The sequence below is a fragment of the Mustela nigripes genome, chromosome 7, assembly GCF_022355385.1.
Source record: "Mustela nigripes isolate SB6536 chromosome 7, MUSNIG.SB6536, whole genome shotgun sequence".
Classification (NCBI taxonomy): Eukaryota; Metazoa; Chordata; class Mammalia; order Carnivora; family Mustelidae; genus Mustela; species Mustela nigripes.
This window is the reverse complement of record NC_081563.1, coordinates 60,301,686-60,320,000: the sequence shown is the minus strand read 5'-3', so window position 1 is coordinate 60,320,000 and position 18,315 is coordinate 60,301,686. Positions and strand designations below refer to the sequence as shown.

General features: G+C 42.3%; 1 pseudogene; it reads left to right on the top strand.

Moving 5' to 3' along the window:
* The first annotated feature begins 457 nt into the window (after positions 1 to 457).
* LOC132022546 (phosphatidylinositol N-acetylglucosaminyltransferase subunit P-like) lies at positions 458 to 1,486 on the top strand (annotated as a pseudogene).
* Positions 1,487 to 18,315: the final 16,829 nt, after the last annotated feature.

The window sequence follows — 18,315 nt, the reverse complement described above, 5'->3', positions numbered from 1 at the left end:
CTAAGGGGACATAACTGCAAACATCATATAGTATCCTAGATAGGATCCTGATACAGAAAAATGGCATGAGGGGAAACCTGAGGAAATCTAAAATGCGAACTTATGTTACTAAGAATGTATCCAGATTGGCGCATTAATAGTACCATACTAATGTACTAATGAGAGATGCCAATGGTAGGGGAAACTGGGTGTGGTGTATATAAGAACTCTCTGTACTATCTAAATAAGTCTGAACATCTAAGACTGTTCTGAAAATAAAAACTTATTTTAAAATAAGGGAAATAGATGTGTCCCCTGTACTACCACTCCCAGGGAGAGTTCTGGTACAACTGTGCCTGGGCTAGAGGTACCTTCACACTTTGGCCTTTCACTTTTCTCTCTTTACCCCTACCCTCTGCAGTGTTTGAACAGAGGACTTAGTGCTGAGACTGTCTGATTGTCTAAACTCATGAGGAAAATGATGGAAAATTCACTATCATCACTGCCAGAAAGAGTGATTTATGGCTTTACTCTTGAGCTCCCTGTTTGGCTTTATATGATATCTTGTGTGGACTATTATTCCTGAATCTTGATTAGACTTCTTAGGCTTAACCTTTTGGCCTCAGAAATACTGGACACTTGCATTGCCTGCTTACCTCCTACAATAATCAGCTATGTACTTTAATTTGGAGTTTACATGATGAGTACCTCTTTATTCAATTCCATTCCTATAGGCACAGATAACTATGCTAAAAATCAACAGCAGAAGAAATACCAAGAGGCTATCTCAGCATTAAGAGAGATCACTGTTACTGACATAAACCAAATATTCTTTTTTGCAGCCGAAGACCTTTACACCAAAGACTGAGTTGTATGTAGACATACTGACACCCAGTATTTATTTGTGATCTTTGCTATAATGATTTTGACCATAATTATTTTGACTATCTTTTATTAATACACAGTATCAAGATGTTTAAAAAAAGTAAGTTGAACTTCTCTCTCTCTCTCTCTTTTTTTTTTTTTTTAAGATTTTAGTTATTTATTTGACAGACAGAAATCACAAGTAGGCAGAGAGGCAGGCAGAGAGAGAGGAAGGGAAGCAGGCTCCTTGCCGAGCACAGAGCCCGGTGCGGGGCTTGATCCCAGAACCCTGGGATCATGACCTGAGCTGAAGGCAGAAGCTTAACCCATTGAGCCACCCAGGTGATTAAGCTCTGCTAATATTGAAAATGTTTTTAAATATTAGTTATTAACAGAAAGAATAAATAAAATGCTGTATTACCAAAGAAAAATGAAAAATTGAGAATGAACTGTGAATACATGTAACAACTTGGGTAGATCCTAAGGGATTATGCTGAACGCTGAGTGAAAAAAGCCAACTCAAAAGGTTACATTTATGTATTATGTAGCAATTTATATTAAATTTGGAATAACAAAATTATTGAGATAGGAAACAGATCAGTGGTTGGCAGGGGCTAGGGATGGAAGAGAGGGAGAACATGAGTAAAATGGGTAGCAGGAAGGACACCTGTGATAATGAAACAGGTTTGTATCTTAATTGTGGTGGTATTTGCATGAATCTCCACATGAGAAAATTGCATAGAACTACATGCGCGCACACACACACACACACACACGGGCATGTACAACTGATGAATTCTAAATAAGCTTTTTGCATTGTACTAATGTCATTTTCCTGGTTGTGATATGACATACAGTAATACACCACTGGGTGAAGGTAAATGGAATCTCCTATCACATATTTAAAGGCATTAGCTGCTGCTTTTATTCATTCTGTTTTAAATTTACATATAATTTATATACCTCAAAATTCACCCTTTTGAAATGTACAATTCAATGGACTTTGGTATATTCATTGTCCAATTTAGTATATTGGCCACATATATGTAACAATAACCACTAATTCTAGAACATTTTCATCACCACAAAAGAAACGCTATCCTCAGTAGTCACTCCCCTTTTCCCCATCCTTTATCTTCTAGAAACTACTAAGCTACTTTCTGTCTCTGTGGATTTGCCTATTCTTGAAACTTCACTTACATGGAATCAATACAATACTTGTTCTTTTGTGTCTGGCCTTGTTCACCAGCATGTTTTCGAGATTCATCCACACTGTAACATGTACGAGTTTTACATTCCTTTCTGTGATTGAATAATATTTCATCCTATAGATATACCACATTTTGTTCATTCATTACTTAATGTGGTTTCTGCTTTTTGACTTATGAATAAGGTCGCTATACACATTTATGTATGGGTTTTTTGAACATATGTTTTCAGTTTTCTTGAGTATATACCCATGAGTGGATTTTGGGGGTCAAATGATAACTCTCTTTAATTTTTTGAAGGACTGACACAGTTTTCCAAGATGCAGCCCCATTTTACATATCCACCATCAGTGTATGAGAATTCTGATTTCTCCACATCCTCGCTAACATGTTATTGTGTTTCTTTTTATTATATCTGTCCAAGTGGGTATGAAGTGATATCTCATTGTGGTTTTGATTTTCTATTTCCTTTTTTAAAAAGTTTAGTGTTTATTTGAGAGAGAGAAAGAGATTGAGCATGAGCAGGGGAAGGGACAGAGGAAGAGGGAGAGAGAGAGAATCCCAAGCAGATTCCCTGGTGAGCACAGAGCCCCCACCCAGTGCTTGATCCCATGACCAGAGATCATAACCTGAGCCCAAACCAAGAGGGGGCTGCCCAACCTACTGAGCCACCCAGGTGGCCCTGATTTTCTATTTCTTAATGACTCAATTTCAGTAGCTTTTGTCTTTCTAGGAATTTATCTATGGCATCTGTGTTACCTAATGTTGGTATACAACTGTTCTTAGTTTTTGCTTACAGTCCTTTTTATTTTTGTAAAGTTGATAGTAACGTTCTCTTTTATTATTGATTTTAGTAATTTGAGTCTTCTTTCCTTTTATCATCATCAATCTAGCTTAAAGGTCTATCAATTTTATTGATTTTTCAAGAACAAAATTTTGGTTTTACTGATTTTCTCAACTGCTTTTCTATTCTATATTTCATTATTTCCTCTCTAATCTTTTTGTCTTTCCTTATTCTTGCTTTGGATTTAATTTGCCCTTCTTTTTCTAGTTATTTTAGGTGTGAAGTTAGGTTACTGATGTAAGATTATTTTTTCTTCTTTTTAAACAGGCATTTATTGCTCTGTATATTTTTTGCAACTTCATGTGAATCAAGTATTACTTCAAAATAAAAATTTTAAGAAAAAGTATGTACTTCTGCTCTGCCAAGGGAGCTGTGTGTGGTGATGACTTGGTCATTATATCTTTCCTCAAGGAGTTTAGTCTAGTGGAGCAAACTACCAACAGAATGATCTGGAAGATGAGGAGATGCTGCTTGCTGCAGAGATTAAAGAAGACACTGAAGAATATCCAGGAAAACCCTCACAAAGGTACAATTGAGGGCTTGTATGAATTGAAGAGCTATGCTTCTACCATGGGAATTCCATTCTTAGGCCAATCCCTGACAAGGTTGTCACTTCTGCCTTCTGATCTTCAGGGACCACAGCTGAAGCCATTTGGGACAGAGATGGATGCACATCCTGATTAAGGCTAATATTCCTAGCTGACAGCTTTTCTCTGCAGCTCAGAATTCTTAGAGATAGCCTATCTCCTACCAAGTCATTCAAAATGTTCAAAATGTAGCTACTGACTTCCTTTATAAAAGATAGGAAGAATGGTGTTAAAACAGGAAGGGAAGCCTAGAACATTTGTTGGGGTTACTAATAATAAAAACATTTCAAAAAGTTCCCATATACCTTTAACAAACCTCCTCAACTCTACCGAACATTAACACTTTGCTTTGGGGTTCTAACACTCGTTTAATGTTTATTTTAAATCTTTTTGATTGGACAACACATTCTTTTAGTTTATAAAGAGAAATAGTACAAAGAGGTACACAGATGGAAAATCTTGTTCTTGCATCTACCCTTTCTTTATTTCTTTCCTTTTCTTTTTTTCTTTTTTGAAGATCTAATTGACTTTGTGAAGTGAATCATGAATTGGGCAGCATCCCGTCTAGCCAGTAGACAGAGCCCACCTCCTCTGCCCTTTCCAGCCCATTACTCTCATACCTCACAAACACTTACAGGGGGCCATCTGTGTTTTTCTTTAAGGAAACATAAACAAAATATTTTCATACCTCCACTTTTCTCCTTCTTCCTGCCCACCCCCCAAACCAGCATCCTATGCATACTCTTCTGGACTTTGCATTTATCACTTAACAATGTAGCTTAGAAAGATTTCCAAATCAGAACATAGTAATGCTTTAAAAAAATAAAAAGGAAGAAGAAGAACTTCAGCCCCCTGCCCTCCAGCATCACCTGAGATATTGCTCATGTTCCCTCTCTTTCCTGTCTAACCTCAATTGTTTGAATCCCAAATTCCCCAAGCGAAGTATGTTCTCTGTGCTAACAAGCTCAGGGCTTACATAGACCCCAAGCTGTGTGACTAGAGCAAAGCCACAAACCCTCTGTGCCATCAAGACCACAGGGACACATTCAGGAGCAACAGCAACAGGGTGGTGATTGCCTTAGCATGAGCGGCACCCCAAAGAGATCACTCTGGGCCAAGGAGGAGAGATGATCTGGAACTAGGCTTTGTTGCCAAGCAACCCCAGAGGGGATGAAATTAACTCAGTCTGTTTTTCATGTAACTGCATCTCAAATGAAAGCTGAGGCCAGAGTTGATCCCATGCAAAATTAATAATCACCACATGATTCTTTCTTTCAAGTGGCTGTTGCCGAAAGACAGGGAACTAAAGAACCCAGTATACCCCTCTTTAAAGGGGTAAGGGCGGGGAAGAAAGAGAACAAATACGTATAGATCCCATGTTTTCCCATTTGAGTCTTAGGTAGGAAATCAAGCCTTTCTCTCTTAGACTGCTGTTGACTCTCCCTAGTAGGAAACCTGCTTTAAAACCAGATCCCAAGTAGACGAGATAATATGTACCAAAGAGCCAAGGGAGGATATATTTCCTAGAAGTGAGAGAAAGCTTGGATCGCATGAGACCCTTTTAGTCTCCTTTTTTAGAAAATTTAAAATGCACTTTTCCCCATTAGTATGTTCAGGGAAGATAAGTTATCATAAAAATAAAAATAGCCCTTCCACCTACTCTCCTTAACCCAGCACTAATGGCTGAAAGAGGAGCCCAGCTTGATATGCTCACTAACTCTTTCTCTTCAAGGGCTTATCAAATTTAAAAGGCAAAACATGACAGAGAAGAGTGGATTCCCCCATCCACTGCCCCCCTACTTCTGCTGCATTAATTTGGGTAAATTAATTTGTGGTCAGGGAGGAGCAGTGGCCTTCTCCCCAAAAGAATCTTTGATTATTATTTTGTAGTTGTGCCATAAAATGTAATTAAAAATAAAGCTTTTTTTTTAGCCAAGGAAACTAGTTTTATCTGAGAAGGAAAGCTTTCTTGCCCAGCAGAAGGTGAGACTTTGTGGTGGGCAAAGTAGCGACCAGTGGTCTTCCTCACTTAGCACTTATGCAATGTATTTGCTGGTGTTGGGACAGGATATTCCCTTGTTCCCTTCTGCCACTCCACCATGTTCACCGTATACTAGGCCTGTATACTCTGTGAAGCAACGAGTACCTGCTGACAGAGTGGGGCAGAATGTGTTGGTACGCAGAGAAAACCAGAGAGCAAAATGTACACAGTGGGTTTCTGGAAACTCTGTCAGTGAGGGTCTCAGCAGGAAACAGATGTTATATTCACACTGGATGCTTTAAGTAACTTTTAATAAAGGGGTTATTTAGAATGGTTGGTGGGGAAACCACAAAGGACAGGTATTACCTGGGGCTGATCACACTGGGTTGGGAGTCACTCCCATGCCTCAGCCTGCAGAGGGAGAGAATTGACAGGCAGAGGGATGGAATAGAGTGGGCCACCTTACACAGTGTAGCTGTCAGTCGGGGGAAGGAGAGCCCTACATCATTTGCCTCCTTCCCTCTGATTTCCGGCAAGGGCTCACCATTTGGCTGAAACCCACTGGAAGTCAGAGGATCAAGAAATCCTTGAATGTAGAAACGTAACACGCAGAAAACGGGAAATGCTAAACCTAGCTTCATCTGCCTGGCTTCTGGTCTATTCATTCATTCAACCAGCACTTACCGATCACCAGCTCTGTGCAGGTGCCGAAGTAGGAGACGCAGCAGTAAGCAAGGCAGCCCTCATAGAGCAGACAGTCCCTCTGGCCACGTCAGGCCTAGGCAAAGCTGAAAAGTACATCCAGACTGAACATTCAAGATCACAAGCCCTCCAACGTGTACCATGGTTATTGCCTGACTTTTCTTATCCCGCTTCCCTCTTGGTCAGGAATAAAGATTTTTCTTGTTCTATGCGTTAATTCCACTTTAAATAAATCAAGAGGGGCACCTGGCTGGCTCTGTTGGTGGAGCATGCAACTCTTGATCTCAGGGTTGCAAGTTTGAATCCCATGGGGTGTAGAGATTACTCAAAAATAAAACCATAAATAAATAAATAAAATGTCAAACAAGCAAAAAAAAAAGGAAGAAGGAAAAAAGAAAAAAGATTCTCTTGCTACCATAACTACTGGTAGCGTGTCTGAGTGGGTGTGTGTTAAGGCATGGGTGTTAGAAGGGCACTTATGGAGGAACCCAGAAGAAGGAAGATAGCTGGGCCTGAAGCAAGACAGGAGCAGAGGTAAAGTCAGGTCACAGGAGTTTCTCTGCAGGGCATGGCCTTCAAGCATCCACCTCCTACCCATGTCTGCCCTCTGCCTCCTCCATGTGCACCCAGATCCTAGCTCTTCTTCCTGTAAGTTTGGCTCAGCCCATCTTTCTATGCTGGCCCACTGAGGCACTGCCTAGACTATGCAGGTGGCCCTTGGCCTAACCCCCTGTCCCCAGCCTAATAATGGCCATTCCTGGGATAGAACAGCTTGGTGCTATCTCTGAGTAGAGCGCTCTGGGTGGGGGGGGGGGGGGGGGGCATCTCCCCTCTATAGGAGACCCTGGCTATTGGCAGAGCCCCTGGCTGACATTCCCAGGGCCCCCTCTACTAGATGGCAAACTCTTAGAGGTCAAGGATCTGAGTCTTACATTGGTTTTCCACTAGCACATGGCATTGTTTCTTTTAAGTCAGTCACTCAGTCACTATTTACAGAGTAGACTGGGCATAATAACCCCTAAGTTGCAACTAGCCACCTCAACTACATCTGTTTTTGGGAATCTTAAAGCACAAAGCCATTTGACATTTGTTGAGAAGGACTTTGTTGATCCACAGGCGGCAAAGCCAACCTGTGCTGGGCTGATGAATAGACACACTGGCGAAGTGTGCATCCTGTTGGGGACAATGGCTCCCTGTTTCCTGAAATGCCTCCCAGCTGTGTGTGGCCAAGCCAGGGCTAGGCTCAGTTCCTTGTACTAAGAAATCTCTTTTTTTTTTTTTTTTTTTTTTTTTTTTTTTTTTAAGAAATCTCTTAGTGTAGCCTGAGAGCAAGAGAGGGCACTGCCTTCCTGCTATGGTAACTCTCTTATTCCATTTCAGTGATATGAGCTTACTGACATTGTAAAGAGAGACTGACGCCATCACCTCTTCCCAGAACAAAGCTAGCCCTTCTGATGGCAAGCATCGTACTCCATGCTGTGTATCAGAGAGTTTTCCTTCCTGACCGTTTTTGAGGGATAGGATTCCTTTGGCTGATAGTTGGCAGTATGAGCTAGAGTTAAGATTACTAGTGGAAATGTTTTTGAGGGGCGCTTGGGTGGCTCAGTTGTTTAAGCATCTTCCTTAGGCTCAGGTCATGATCGCAGGGTCCTGGGATGGAGCCCCACATCAGGTTCCTTGCTCAGCAGGGAGCCAGCTTCTCTCTCTCTGTGTGCCCCTCCTCTTGCTCATGTTCCCTCTCTCTCTTTGTCAAATAAAAGAATAAAATCTTTTTAAAAAATATTTTTGTGCTCTCCTACAGTTCTTGCTTAGAGATTTTAAGGCAGAAAACAAATGTTTCCCTTGCAGGGGCAGTTGGCACTTTCCACGTGGCATAGCTTCTAAACTGAATCCACCAGTCCTTGGGAGACTTGCTTATCCAGAGACTCAGTTGGATAACAACTCGAAACAGCAGGACTGACCCTTAGGACAGGGGAAGGTTTTAATTAACTTCATCTGAGAACTTTCCAAGGCCTTTTCAACTGTTTTTAGAATGTTGTGTTCTAAGCTATAGAGGTTAAATCCTCCTTTCTCTGGCATCTAAAAGTACCTTTAGAAGCAAAGTAAGAACAGCTTTTGGCCTCTGATACCACCACTTATCAGCCAGGCCTGAACCTGCCACTGAAGAGGAGAAACTGTCTCTGGGGTCTTTTTAGGGCCAGAATGGCACGTTTGACCTTAGACATGAGGACCTGGAGGTCTTGGAACAGACTGCTTGATTGCCATCAATGCTCGAGTAGGCTCTAGGTCTTTTTCCCAGTGCCTAGGACTTTGGGAGACGGCTGGTGAATGTAATAACCAACTGGGCAGAGAGAGGAAATGGTACCATGAGGCCTGGGCTTCCTGACATCTTAAAGCAGAAATTACTTGTTGGGACTAATGGATCTAAAGAAGTCAAGGAAAAGGGCATGAGAACTTTTTTTTTTCTACCTGAAAGGATGTGCTGTACCTTTTCTCTTTTTTCTTTTCTTTCCTTTCCTTTCTTTTCTTTTCCTCTTTTTTCTTTCATTCTTTCGACAGAAAAAGAGAGAGAGAAAGCACAAGCAGGGGAAGGCACAGGCAGAGGGAGATGGAGAAGCAGACTCCCCGCTGAGCAGAGAGCCCAACATGGGGTTCCATCCCAGGACCATGGGATCATGACTGGAGCTCAAAGGCAAATGCTTAAGCAACTGAGACACCCAGGCATCCCAGAAACAGTCACATATTTTAAGAGTGAGCACCATGTTCTACCTTTGTTAGTCTTGCTTGTAACAGGAACTCAGGTACTATTTCATTGGAGTGGTTCTCCACCAAGTCACATGACTTCACCCATTCCCCAGTGTTCATTTTCTCTCTGGTTCTGTCCTTTAACTGATCTCCCATCTCACCAAGTCAAGAAAATGCTTTCATTGTCTTTTCTATGCAAGCTGCTGCCTTGCGCAAAAGTTCACTTATAAACCACCAAAGGAGAACAGGAAGGGGAGGGAAAGTAGAATTGGTTTCACCTGGCATGACATGATTCTAAGTCAAACTGGCAAAAAGCTTGTTCTACCCTAACTCTTCCTTTCCAACTCCCCACTCATTTAAAAATGAACAAATAAATAGTTAAGAAAATTAATTAATGTTTTCTGATTATTAAAAAAAGTAAATCCCATTTGGAAAAGAGAATAAGACACTCTTCTCCACCCTAATACATTTAAAAAATTAATTTCCATGGTAAATTTCTGAAGCTCTGCTTGGTTCTTCCTTTCCAGGGGTTTCCAGCCGAGGCAAGTGAGTAAACCCCTCTATCTCTGGTCCTTGATTCCATAATTCCATCGTGGTGCCTGTTGCCCATTGAAAGTGCTTCAGTCCCAGGTCTGTGATTACATGCAGATGCTTGCAGCTGCCCAGATGTTTACTTTAACCAGATTTTACTGCTGAAAGTATAGAAAGGCAGGACATGGGGAGAGGGGCCTAGGACTGAATTCCCTCTCTCTCTCTCTCTCTCTTTTTTTTTTTTTTAAGATTTCTTATTTATTTTACACAGAGAGAGAGAGATAGGCAGAGGGAGAGGGAGAAGCAGACTCCCCACTGAGCAGAGATCTGCATGCAGGGCTTGATCCCAGAACCTTGGAAACATGATCTGAGCTGAAGGCAGATGCTTAATGGACTGAGCCACCCAGACATCCCAATGCTGCATCTTTTCAAGAATGGACATCTCGGGCGCCTGGGTGGCTCAGTGGGTTAAGAATGGACATCTCAGGGATGCCTGGGTGGCTCAGTGGGTTCAAGCCTCTGCTTTGGACTCAGGTCATGTTCCCAGGGTCCTGGGATCAAGCCCCACATTGGGCTCTCTGCTTAGCAGGGAGCCTGCTTCCTCCTCTCTCTCTCTCTCTGCCTGCCTCCCTGCCTACTTGTGATCTCTCTGTGTCAAACAAATAAATAAAATCTTAAAAAAAAAAAAATACCTTAAAAGGAAAAAAAAAAAAGTATGAACATCTCATTCTTCCATTCAGGGAAGGTTGATTGAGTCCTTTCTGCCCAGGCACTGTGCTGGGTATTAGATGATAGAGTAGGCAACAGTCACTTTTTTTTTTTAAGATTTTATTTGTCAGAGTGAGAGAGAGAGAGAGAGAGACAAAGAGACAGAGTGCAAGCAAGGGGAGCTGCAGGCAGAGGGGAAGCACACTCCTCTCTGAGCAGGGGGTCCAATGTGGGACTTGATCCCAGGACTCTTAGACCAGGACCTAAGCCCAAGGCACACCCTTAACTGATTGAGCCACCCAGGCACCCCTGGTACTGAGGTTCTATGTTTAATCAAATAGCACTGGACTGGACCCAGAGCCCTAAGTTTGACTCCAGGTTTGATTCCAGTAACTAGCTGTTCCCTTAAAAGAGTATCTCAGACTCTGTTTATTATATCATTTGTGAAATAATTGTTGATTTGATTATCTCTAAGTTTCTATACATTGCCCTGACCCATAGTTTAAGAATAATTCTTTATTTGGTTAACCTATTTTTCTCTCTCCACCACGGTTCCTACTCTTTCCACCTTAAAGACTTACCCGTTTTACTGTTTCTTGTTACCCAGCCCTACTGTTCTTCCCTGCATGTTCTCTTTTCCAGTTGTTCCTGTGTGAGCAAACTTACCATCTCACTCCTTTGTCATTTTTCCTGCTCTTTGTCTGTGCTCCTTCTGTTGTCTTCCCAGGCTTTTATCTGCAATGAGGCCTCACAAAAGCAGGTTTGCCTCTCTGACCTAGGGCTTTTACTGACATAATCAATTAATTAACAAGTCTTTATTGGGCAATGACAATGAACAAAGCACAGCTCCATGCTGTTAAAAAGAGAATATGGGTTTAAGACATGTTCTCAGACTTGCAGAAGACAAGCTCTCTGAGGCTTAGCAGCCTGCTGGTCCACCACTGCCCCCCGAAGCTGGTGCTGATAACCGCCCTGCCAGGCGAAACCGTCTCTTCTCTGGGTTGCGGCATCGCTGCTCCTCGTCTTCCTCCTTCCTGTCTCACTTCCTCTTGACTTCCTTCTGCTAGATCCTCCCTTTGGCCCTTTCATTATATCTGGGCCCCAGGTGCTCTGTCCTAGGCCCTCTTCTCTTCTCAGTCTCTTCATTCCCTTACCATCTCCGCCATTCCCATGACTTCAGTTACAATCTATATGCTGATAATTCCCCCAAAATATGTATTATCATTCATATTAATATGTCTGCAGCAGCACCTACGATCAAATACATTAACATATGGGTAGTGAAACATAGAATAAATAAAAACTAGAACTACCTTCTCAAAAATTCTAGTCAGATTTTGCCATCAAGTTAGTTTTAGTGCCTCCCATTTTCCAGAGCTATATGGATTTTGGGTTTGCACAGGATTACGGACCTGTATGAGAAGGCATGGCCTTTATCACTCCAGAGAAGGAAAAAGGATAAAGAGTTGTTTCGTACTTCCCCTTCTACAGAACAGTGAGTGTCTACAAGAGGTTTCTACTGCTAGAATGAGGAGTAACTACAAACTTGCTTTTTCTTGTTAAAATAATAATAATTAAATAATAAAGTTCTGTCGCATCTTGGCTCCCCACTACACTAGTGGCACTACTTAGCTGGAATGCTTAGGGTTTCTGTACATAGTCTCTGTACTTCCTGAATTCATATACAACACTCACACTTAACAGCTTTAATCCTTCAGTATTTAATTAGGTATATAACAATGAACAAAGTAAGTTTCCCAGCTTTTTTCAGTGGTGACTATTTTCATACCCTAGCATAACATTTCCTATGAGTTGGCCCAATAGCCAGATTAGTAATGGAGTTAGAGAAGAAGAAGCTAGGGGTGAGGGATGGTGGGACAGAGCAGCATTGGGAGGCCAAATAATACGTTATTTTAGTATTTTCAAGGAAAGAGAGAAAAAAATTCATGCAAATATCTCTACATCCCCCTCTTTTTGTTTTGCAAAGTCGTTTTTGTCCAAGTCTCATTTTTGGATTAGGCCCTTGTTGACTATGTCTGTTGAAGTCCTAGATAAAGGCTTATTTGTTTGACCTGTCGTATCCAGAATTGCTCTAACTGCTCGTTTTGATTTTCTTATTGTGTAGACTGCGCTAAGAAGCTTGGCAGGAAGCACACTATGGAAATGTGGAACTGAACAGCTTAATGTGTGTAATTTGGGAAGTTCAGCAGATGCCAAGCCTTAGCAGGCTCTCGGCTTGTTCAAGACTAATCCTGTGGATTTTCATTCTTATGGGCATCATGCCCCGTAAGTCTGAGAGCCTAGGTCCCACCCAAAATCAGTCCACACAGCCACCTCCCAGCTGTCCCACTCTTAAAAGCTAGGTTGGGAGCTGACAAAGGCTCTCCTATCACCCCTTCCTAAGGAAGTGGAAGGGTAGTGAGATCATTGGGTTCCAGGGACAGTCCTGGTAAAGGCTGATATACAGCATTTTCTCTGGACATGAGTATGGACTCCTAGCTGAGACTTTCTAGGAGACATGTGGGACTACAAATGCACATCCATCCGACCTATAGTGGATGACATGCTGAGCCCCCCAGGTCCCTCTCCAAGACTGAAGCACTTGTTTCCCCATCTACTGGAAGGGTTCATAGCAGCCACCATCAGTTGAGTCCTTTTCTGAGACTTCTCTGCTGAAAAGAGTCACCTTGCCCATGGTCATGTTCCCTTTCCCAAGGGCAGCTCACATCTAATATCTGGTTGATGCAGGAGTGAAAAGGCCCACTTTCGGACAACTCTGAGACATTCCAGCAACCAGAGCTCCCCGAAAGATCACGTAGGCTTCTTTTTTTCTTTTCTTTTCTTTCCCCTTTTCCTTTCTTTTTTCTTTTCTCCTTTCCTTTTTCCCTTTCTTTTTCTTTTTTAAAGTACATGCCATGCCCAACATGGGGCCCAAACTTATGACCCCTAGATCTATAATCATATGTTCCACTGACTGAGCCAGCTAGGCACCCCCTTTCTGAAATGTTTGATTGTCAAGATTCTTCCAGAAAGTTTCCTGGTGACCCCAATTTTTTTTTTTTTTTTTACTTCTAATGCTCATTAATTTGATTTTGGCCAGTCAATTAAACTCTGCATCCTTTTTCTACAGCGTCCTGGGCACAAAGTTTTTAGAGTTAATGAAATCCAAAAATGTCTCCATGCAGCTGCGAAGTGGAGGGAAGGTGACTCCTAAAGGGTGCTGCCTCAGGAAAACCACACCCTGGAAGGCTTTAGACGAGAAGCGAAGGAAATGTGATGAAAAGCATTTTAATTTGCAGAGGAACAAGGGCTTAAACCTAACGTTTGGCTCAGAAGAGGGTACTAATTTTTAGAAAAATGTATTCTCTCCTTTCTGTAGTTGATTTTGAAATGTCAGTTCGTAGCTGTCCCAGTTTGGTGCTGAGGAAACTGCCCAGCATGGCTGTGGGTGGGAGCCTACTTGTCTCTATTTCCCTCCACCTACATGCTGTTCCTTCCTTCCTTCCTTCCATCTTTCCTTTCTCTTCTTTCTTTCTTTTGCTAGCTGAGGTCTAATTTATTAACAGTAAAATGCACAAATTCAAAGTGTACAGTGTGGGAGTACCTGGGTGGCTCAGTTGGTTAAGTGTCTACCTTCAGCTCAGATCATGATGCCAAGGTCCTGGGATCAAGTCCCACATCAGGCTCCCTGCTCAGCAGGAAGACTGCTTCTCCCTTTGACCTTCTCCCCTCTTGTGCTCTCTCTCTCTCACTCTCTCAAATAAATGAATAAAATCTTAAAAAAAAAAAAAAAACGTGTACAGTGTGGTAAATTTTGACAATGGTGTGTTCCCATTTAGCAATCATTCCAATCAACAGATAGAATATTTCTCTTATCTCAGAAAGTTCCCTTATACCTCTTTTAATTTAATTCCCTTCTTGTCCCTGGGGCAACTGGTGTTCTGATTTCTATCACCATAGGTTAGTTTTTACCTGTTCTTGTACTTCATGTCTATTCTTTTATGTATGGTTTCTTTCACTCAACATGTTTTGAGATTTATCCACCTTGTTACATGTACCCTGCTTCCCTTTTAAGACAATCCACAGGCATGCTAGTTTTTTGCCTTAAGCATCTTTGCTGCAAGCATTTCCTCCATATGAGTTATTGGCTGTAAGACAATTTTGACATAAAAGGTAAAATGGCAAAAAATAAAAGAAGGACATCCATTAAAAAGAACATAATGAAACTTGGAAAATGAATAGATTTAAAAGACTTTATCGCAAAATACCAAATACTTGACTACATTCAAAATGTATAATGTTGATTCATGATTCAATAACTGATTTTATTTTGTAGATTGTACCTAGTAGTTGTCTTCAAAGTCTTTCATTCAGAGAATTATTATTATTGTTATTATTATTATTACTATTTTGCTCGTTGATTTGTTTCCCATTTCTTGGTGTCTCATTTTTTCTTTTTTTGCTAAGATTTCTTCCTTCATTAAGAGAGGCATCAGATTCCAAGTACTGTGCATGTACAAATGCACATCTGTAATTGGACTTCCAATGATGTTGTGAAAGCCTTCCATACTGCCGCTTGTTCTTGGTATACTGTCACTTGTCCACTATTAGAGGTCCCAGAGTTCTAGGGAAATGTGGGTTCAAAACTCTATGCCACCATATAGACCATATAGACCATTATGCCATTATGAGAGCTAAGATTTACATCATATAAAAATGGGAGGGGTGCCTGGGTGGCTCAGGGGTTTAAAGCCTCTGCCTTCCACTCAGGTCATGATCCCAGGGTCCTGGGATGGAGCCCCACTTGGGCTCTCTGCTCCACGGGGAGTCTGCTTCCTCCTCTCTCTCTGCCTGCCTCTCCACCTACTTGTAATCTCTGTCTGTCAAATAAATAAATAAAATATTTTAAAAAAAGGGAGAATTGCCTCGAGAAATGAAACCAAACTGTCAAACAAACCAGACTGTCAACCAATTACTTTTTTATCTTTTTAAAAAGATTTTAGAGATTTTATTGATTTATTTTAGAAAAAGAGAGAGAGAGAGAGAGAGAGAGGAGGCAGAGAGGAAGGGAGAGGGATAAGCAGACTCCACACTGAGCACCGAGCCCCACACTGGGCTTCATCCCATGACCCTGAGATCATGACCTGAGCTGAAACCAAGAGTTGGCCACTTAGTCAACCGAGCCACCCACGTACCCCTAAGATTTTATTTTTTTAAGTAATCTATACACCCAGCATGGGGTTCCAACTTACAACTCTGAGATCAGGAGTCATATGCTCTACCAACTAAACCAGCCAAGCACCTCTACTTTTTAATCTTTAATGGCAAAATTGCCTTATTGCTACTTAGTTATTTGACAGAAATGCTCACAACAAAGATATCTACAGCAAAGACGCTGACAGTGAAAGTAACTGGAACCATCTGTGGGGTCCACTGCTCTCTGATTTCTCTATCATCCTTAAGGAAAAGGCCCTGCCCCTCCTGGCGATGGTTTTGCTGACACATCTTGCCAAGTGAGTTTCAACATTCACTGGGTCCTAAAAGACCAAGCAGGTGGCTCCTCCCAGATACAGCCCATTGATTTTCCTGTTCTCAATTGTGATGCTGATTAATGATATACAAACACTTTGGAATAAAGAGGGAGTAGCAGTTCCTCTTGTGGGCTCCCAGGACAAATGTTGATAATCCCTAAGATTTATGCCAAGATACCTAACCTGTACTTCATCCTGATGAGGCCTTGGTCCCACTGTCAAGGCCAAGGGTGAAACAAACTTAGTAAGCACCAATTATCTATAGTTACTTGGTCATAAATAACCTTATTTTCCCTTCTTGGGAACTCTTCGAGATAGATTTTGCTCTATCCATGAGGACACAGAGTGGGATTTGAACTTGGGTTTGCAGATTTCCATAAAATCATGATTTTTCGCCACGAGCAGCCAAGACTTAGGCTCCTGTATCCATCTGAGGCGGCACCTGGCTATCTGAAGGTGACAGACCTCACCGTTATACCCATATCTGGATGGCTGAACAACTGGGAAGGACTTGAAGATTTGCATACTTTCTTTCTCAGTAAGAGCCAACTGGAGTTGGCAGACGAATCTTCATTTTTCAGAAATGTTCTCTGTTCTCCTTAGCCAAGCAGCTGTGACCTTTGGTAAAGGTCAGCAGATCTTTGTTATGCCCCTTGCAAATCACTGTTTTGTAACAGTTGTGTTTACAACTGAGCTGGTTTCCAGACCTGGGATAGCTAGCGGGATGATGCCAGCAATGAGGCATTAAGCTCTCTAATAGGCTTATGCCTTGATAATCATTTTAATGGCACTGTCTCGTGCTTGATGCTGCAATTATGGGCCTCTCCTCTTGAATATAATTTTGCAGTTTGATAATAATTACAAGTATGATTTTGCATTTCTCTTTAAGGAGAGTTCATTCCCCAAACAATATTATGACCCTAACAGAGATGGCTATTTGTGCCCCTTCAAGTTACTGACCTTATACGGCATCATGCATAAGCTGGTCTTTACTCACCTGGGAATTCTAGGTTCTTCTAGCATCAGGATTCTGTGGGAGATGGAGCAAATCCCCAGGGAATCATAACATTGATTTCTGATATCTGCATCTGATAATGAGGTTTTACGTCTTTCTGCTGTTGCAAAGTCAAAGTAATCTTGGGATAAAGGGTCTGCTTTAGGCTGGTGATTTTTAACCTGTGACTTAACTGACAAACACTCAAGAGATTATCTCTAGTATCCGGTGTTTGGCCTCCCAAAACCTACTTATCAGACCTCATTTTTCTCATTTGTCAGTTCCAAGGGATTTGGACTGGAGCTCCAAGAATTCCAGTGCCAAGGTTCCATACTTTCCATCAGTAATTAATATTTTAGCTATTGATAGAGAGGGTTGTTGTTTATGGCCCCAACTGGGACTAACAGATTCACAAAACACTGCTGTCCTTCTGGAGCAACCCAAGTCCATAGCATATACAACATTTAGGGATTTCTGCTGTGGCTGCTGCCTGTGTCTGCTTGCCCCTGAAGCATGATGGGATCTTTTCCAGATCTGTGCAAAAGGGAGGAGAGAACTACAGAGCGTGGGCACCAACCAGGCTAGTTACTGAGGAAGAAGGCCTTCATTCTGAACCATGTCCAGAGGGCTGCAGGAGTTGGCTCCCATGGCTCTGATACAGCCCCAGAGGCTGAAGCCATCTCCCGCCTTGCAGGTCTTGGGCTCTAGGGTGGCAGCTCTGTGGGGTGGTATCCTAATGGTGGGTTTATGGGTACTCCTGGGTCATGAAGCAGAGGCAGTAAAGAGGAAAGGAGGCAGGTGTGGGGCCAGTGCTGGGCTTTGATTTGGTGGTCATGTAGGTCCCCCAGGCTGGCTGGGTACAGTGGGGCAAACAGCAGCATTTCTCTTCCAAAGCCTGTGGTCTGGCCAGGCAAAAATGCTAGATGTGTACTGGCACCAAGGATGGTCCAGGAAATTTGCTAAAGATCAAACTCTGTTTCTTCACCAGGCAAACAGGGGACAAGGGAGACCTAAACATGAGAGGCCCAGGGCAAAGAACATACGTGTTGCTGTGTTGCCCAGGCTGCCCAGCCACCAGGGGTGGGGGTGGGGGCGCACACACAGGACTGTAATTGAGAAGGTGCATGGCTATCGGGGTGACAACAGGCTGGGCAGCAGGGGTGCCAAAAGAGCATCTGTGACCTAGAAGCTTTTTGTGGACCCATGTCAGACTGCCAGACTGACAGTCTTTGCAGCCACAAAGGAATGGGCATTTGCCAGTATTCTTCACAGCTTCAGTGAGTAGCCTGGGTGCCTTTCACCCCACCTTCTCCAGGAAGCCTCCCAGACTTTCCCAAGTCTGGCTAATTGTTCTCTTTTCTGATCTCAGAGCTCTTACTGTCTGCACCTTACAATTTAGCACTTAATCAGACACAGCTGTGCATTCCTCTCTAATTGTTTTGGGTGTGTTTGTCCTGTCTCTGGGCAAGATTACAGCTTCCTCCAGAGCAGAGACTCACAGTCTTTTTGGGAGGGCTCCTGGGAGAGAGATATGGATGTAGGTGAGGGTGTTCTGGACAAGGGAAATCACTCACATCCCTACAGTGATTTAAAGTTTAGAAAGTGCTTTTTTTTTTTTTTTTTTAAAACTAATCTCTACAC